This window comes from Colius striatus, unplaced genomic scaffold (genome assembly GCF_028858725.1).
Source record: "Colius striatus isolate bColStr4 unplaced genomic scaffold, bColStr4.1.hap1 scaffold_56, whole genome shotgun sequence".
In the NCBI taxonomy this organism is placed as follows: Eukaryota; Metazoa; Chordata; class Aves; order Coliiformes; family Coliidae; genus Colius; species Colius striatus.
Genome location: NW_026908532.1, coordinates 638,469 through 644,827, shown reverse-complemented (window position 1 = coordinate 644,827; position 6,359 = coordinate 638,469).

The window sequence follows — 6,359 nt, the reverse complement described above, 5'->3', positions numbered from 1 at the left end:
CCTGCTCCAGTGAACATCTACAGAGGATGAAAGATATAAGAATGTTGTTTGTTTGTTTGATGCAAGATGCAAGAGGGAATACAAGAATGATGTTTGTCTGTTGAAGAGTAGGGGTACTGGTTAATGAGAGTATATAAGAATGTATATGGATCGTTAAGATGGTTTGTCTGAGCATGACATAAATGGTATGGAATAAGGGGTGGAGACTGTAGTGGGTCTGGGACGGTAGTGATTTTCCACAGCAGCTCCTGCAGTGCTGTGCTTACTGTTGATATCAATATTATGACTACCGCTTGCAGAGCATCAGGGCTGTCCCTCCAGCATTCCTTCCCCCACCTTCACCAATAGCTGTGAGTGGGCATGATCTTGGGAGGGACTATGGCCAGGACAGCTGACCCAGGCTGACCAAGGAGATATTCCATACCCTATGACATCAGCTCCGGAATATAAACTGCGGGAGAGGAGCAGGAAGGGGAGGCGAGATGCATTTCTGGCCTTCCCAAAGCAACCGCTACGCGTACCGCAGCCCTGCTTCTCGGGAGGTGGCCGGACATCGCTGCTGATGGGAAGTGGAGAGTAACAGCTTATCTGCTTCTGCTTTGCTTCCCGCGCGCGGCTTTGCTGCTTCTTTATTAAACTGCTTTTATCTCAACCCACGAGACTCCCATCTTATTTTCTCCCCTTCCCTGGCTTGCTGAGGAGGTGGGGGACAGAGTGGTGTGGTGGGCACCTGGCATCCAGCCAGGCTCAAACTACCACACCTCCTTTCTCCCAACTGTTTGGGAATTCTGCTGCAATAACATACCCTTTCTGTAACAATACTTTAGAAGAGCTACAATCAGATTTTTATCAAATAGCTCAAACATTTTCAAATGACCATTTCCCGCTGAAAGAGCATCTTTGTTTTCCTATTCAAGACAGATGTTTTTGAGAAACTGAGAACTACCTCTCCCACAATTGTAATGTTATATCCACACTCCATCTCAGTGAGTCCAATACCAGAACAGAAAGAACAGTCTGAAGAGAAAACAGCAATAGTCCACTGGATAAAGAAGACATATCATCTAATTTGTAACTTGATATTTTCTGCTACAAAGGCACATTTAACAGCTTCACATACAGCAAATTGGGCAACCTGTTTCCACTAAGGAATTTCTCTAGCTTATCACAGCTAGAAGCACAGCCCTTTAGTCTTATCACCAATTTTTTAACAGATAATATTAGAAGGTTAATGATTTAAAAAAAATCTGATACTGATACATCCTTGTCAACATGGAACTTGATCCTGTTCCTCTTAGAAGACTGTGATCAGCTCCTTCTTCTATCTGCACTGTCATTAGGACCCAAGAATCCAAGAAAATGCTTCCAAGACTATTTGATCATTCACTTCTGCCTTTCATTCTACTGTTTAAACAGTGCTGCTAGAGGAAAAATGAAGTTTCTTACAGACAAGACCTTAAAGCACATTAAAGACCCCTACACTGAAACCACCGCTACCAAATGAAACAAAAACAAAAGTCATCTGCTTTGGAAACCATCCACAGCAAAAGACAACAGCATAATGGAGCAGTAGCTTAGACCAGGGCAAGACAGGGCTCACTGATTAAAGAAAAAAACAAGGTAAAGTCTGCTTTCACTGAGTACAACTCCACTTCTCCAATACTTCATTCTGCCAGAAGTATACAAATGTGGGGTTTTCAAACTTCATTTTCTTTTCAACTCTACCACTGGGGTTCAGGAAGGTGTTTGTTTTCAGTGGGTGACACTTGCTTTCAAGACACTTGCACAATTGAATAGTATTTTCCCATCTGAACATGTAAGCTATTTACCTGTTCAGGAGTATCAGAGAACAGCACCTCAACCTCATCAAGAACAAGATGGCAAAGATTACGAAACAGCGTGTGACGTTCAGACAGTCTCAGGAGGCAATATGGTGCAGGCACTATTACCTCACCTACAAGTCGGTAAAGGACAACTGTTAACATTAATTTACATTCCACATGACACACTAGTTTTATCAAAAAGGTCTCAACTGCATTTCAGATGCATCATCTTGAAGTTATGGGAAGGGTTTTTTTGGTTGGTTTTGGTGGTGAGGTATTTTTGTTTGGATATTTGTGTGTGTTTGGATTTTTGGTTGGGGTTTTTGTTTTGTTTTTTTTTAAATAGGGACCATATAACTCCATGTTCTGACTTCTAGTCAACAGTCATTTTAGTTCGCTTCTATTTCTTTACCCCTGTGTGTCTTTAAGATCTGAGTAGGCAAAACTGTGTTTCTGAAACACTGAAAAGCCTTTGTTAACAGCTTTACAGAGCAGGATGTCATTTCATTTCCCAACAAGACCATGGTAGAACCAGATCGACAGAAGGTAAATATCTAAACACATTCAAGCATAGCCTTTAGTAGTTTGGTTTTAACAACAAAATAATGCCAATATTGTATCTTCATTTCTTACAGTTTTATGCAATTAAGACAGCCTACATTGCATTCAAGTGTCATTCAGACGACAGAAGTATTCTTACATCTTTGGATTTTCACACTTTTAGCTGCTTCTTTGTTCTGCCCAAGCATTAACAACATTGGATGAAGCTGTCTGGAGCATCTTTGGTATGTTTTCAGTAGCTCAAAACCAAGTTGTGCCTTCTTCCACCCAGGACACAAGATAAGTGCTAGTGGCTAGGTGTGCATGTACAAAAGAGTTACAGTATAGCATGAGACAACTGTTTAGAATCTTAGTCATTGTACTGTTTCAGAATTTAGGGCAAAACTAAAATCTGCAAAACAGGCCTTTCAATGCTTCAAACAGAAGCTTTTAACACCATATCACCTCTTAAATGCAGATGGTACAGGCCCGAGGAACCGTGCACCAAGCTGGAGACAAATGGATGTGCAGCAACACACGGTGAAAGGTCCAAAAGTTACATAGAGGCAGAAACATCTTGTCTGTCTTGGAGCTGTGTGAGCCATTTTCAGTGGTCCCTTACAGCCTCAGTAAGTCTATGTTTCTGTGATCTCATGCATTAGAAAATGAATGACAATGTTTTAAAAATCAAACCAGACATTTCCATTTCACTATGTAACAGCCCCTTAAAAACCAAGCTTCATCGAGTATCCAAGTGATATGACATTAACCACTTGTTAGATATTACTTGATAAATAAGTTACAGACTGCCACACTCATGCAGTCCATCTCTGTCAATGTCTAAGCAGATGGCCTAAATAACCTGGGAAGCATCATGAAGATACTCTAAGATTCCATCAGATGCACCCATTCTCAACATGCACTACCTTCTGGATCATTCATTGACATTTGCACCTTAGAACACAAAGCCTGCAGTACTCTAATATATACATCCTCCACTCCTGTTTCTCAAGGTTTGTAGCAACTGCTCGACTGCAAAAGTGTAAGAATTGGTGGAATATACAAGAAAGGATTATTTCCCTGACATGAGATGGCAACTACATCACATCCTTGAGCTTTTGGTGGCCAACAGTAAGATTCAGTGGAGTTAGGGCCTAATCTTTTTTTCCAAGTTCCTACAGAAAGAGAAATAAAGAGTTCTACCTGAAAATCGTGTGCTTGAAACACCAACAAGGCAACACAAAGCACTGAGCAATTTAAAAGCCTTTGACCCACTGCATAATACATTTCCTTAACACACAATATGATAAGAGTTCTTCTGGGATGAGGACTTAAATTCTTACATCTCATTCAAATGCCATCATTTGTAGCAGTGGTTGATAGATCAGATGAAACTGTACAATTCTACAGTCTCTCTGAAGCATAATTTACTCAACCGTATGAACAACCTCCTACACATTCCTCAATCAAAATTAGCTACTATAGTATTTAGTATCTGAAAGTTAAGGTATGATACTAGTCTTAAAAATACTAAATGTAATGTATTACATTAGCATTACCCTTTCCAGATCTTCAAGAAGTGGTGCTGTTTCCAGAATTGATGGTGGCTTCATTTTCTTGCCAAGAAAGACAAAGTTTCTTTCTTCAAGATTTTGAAAACTCTGAAACCATATGAAATAGATGACAAAGGCAATACTTAGTAAATGAGTTTGAGCTTACATCCAACTTAAAAACTGTTTTTTTGAGAAGAATTAGCCAAAGAAATGCTAAACACAAATGAAGTACAACTCACACACACGTCACACAGAACAGTGCTGAGACTCCTACTGTCCCCTGACTTGGCCATTGCCTCTGTTTCTTGCTTTTTTTCTTTTTGTCTCTTCCCCTGCATTTTTTTTTGCCCTTCATATTTTCACAGAGGCACCATCAACTTTGCTGGCTTGCTGAGCTTTGGTCTGGTCTTGTTGCTGATGTGGCTGGATTCAGTCCCTGATGTCCCTCCACAGAGTCCCTCCACAAAGACCACTCTTGTAGCCTCAACACTACCCACACCTCCACATATATGACACACGTTTGCAGAGGTTAAATGGAAGTTATATCCTGGAATTACCTGTTGCTCATTTTCAGTTCTATGTATCTTCAAAGGATCAGAATTTAAGCACTGCTGAAGCCTGAGAAATATACAAATATTAAATTCAATGGAAATGCAAAAGGAAAGTGTAATCGATAAATATCACCAATATTTCTAAAATGGCACGAAACAGTTCACCTACAAAATATCTCTGATGTATTACCTATGCCAACAAAAACCCTCAAATATGACAGAAGAAATCAAAAAGTACCATTTTGGATGTAAAATTTACTATTAGGTTTAGGTATCTGAAAATAACCCAAAGGTTTTTTTAACCAAGACAATTGGTGGGTTCCTCAACTTCAGAAGAAAATCAGATGGGACTGCAGGAAAAAGGTGTCTTAAAGTTGCAAAAACATGAAACAATGTATCTTTGCAACAGTTAAAACTTGAATTAAAAACACCCCTCAGGTTGTTTACATATGCAGCAAGTGATTTGCAGCATAATAAAAGCCTTGCACAAGTCAACTCAGTCAGATTTCATTCAGCTGGAAAACTTTATCAATCACACTAAGAATAAAAGAAGGCAACTGAATATGCTGAGTGTGCAGAAACGTACTGCCTCATCACAGCCTTGTTTTCAAGCTACTGTTTAGAAAGAATTGCTATTTTTACTGTGGTCTGGATAAGTATCAGCAGCTTCTAATGGCCTCCTTCCCCAATACCATGTGCACACGTCTTGTCTTACCCTCTGCCCTTTTAGCTGTCTAAGAAGAGTAACTGGAAACATACTACAGCTCCTAATTATCTGGCTACACAATTGGTTCAAATATGTAACATACTGTACCATACCTGTCTGTGTGAACTGCTGGATTTTCCTTGAAAGGCAATCCTGGGATTGTTTGGACAATCTATCAAGAAAAGACAAACCCTTTTCTGGCAGTAAAATACTGTTTAAGAGCAACATTTTAGAAAAAAAAGATTACTGAGCTCAAGGTGGTTTTCTTACCTAACCGAATTTTCTTCAGCATGCAACAAGAACATCAACCACACAGGAGAATCAGTTCATGTTCACAGCTCAAGCTATAGCTTCTGGCAGCTCTTTCTTTGAAGAATCCGCCCCTGTATTCCCCCAACAACTACCAAAAGCTGGCCACACAGAACCACTACACATCTTCACAGCACTAGAGCAAGTGAGTACAAAAGGAGACACAACCTGTTCAAAGTCCATCGTTGCAATCTAAAAAACCAAAACCACCAGAACCACAAACTTGAAGGACAACGTTCTCTTTTAACTAGATCAAGAGTTAGTCCCAGATTTGTTACACGAAAGGACATGATAGCTGACTACAGTATTCCTAATCTGCCTTACAGATGCTTCACTTAATTCATTCTGACATTTGAATAGAAAATCTAACACTTACAGATGTGGTAGTTTCACTGTCATCTGTGTTGGGAGCTTTGTCATGTCTTTTCAAGAACAGAACCAGATACAGCAAGATCTAGAAAGACAATTTTTAAAGATGCAGAAACACGTTTGTGATTATCTGAATCTATGAAAGGCCAGTGTTTTTACAGTTGGTTGCAACTGACTTCTTTCTCTGCTTGTCTCATTTTCTAATGGCAAAAAGAACAACCAAAAGACAGTTGTATTTACATAAAGATATGCAAATGAACCGAGGGAACAAGGACAGAGGATATTTATAGTGATTCAAGTCTGTTTTAAACAAGACAACTCACAGAAAACATTCAAGTTACCTCTGTGTAGAGAAATCCCTCTAAACTCAAATCAAACAGTAAGGTATCACTGATCAATGCTACAAGTTATTTCAACAGTATCTAATGCTTTTCAGCATATCAACAAATGACCCTGCAACTCACCCTTTGTCTTATCAAGTACAAAATGCTTTAGAATATTCCTGCAT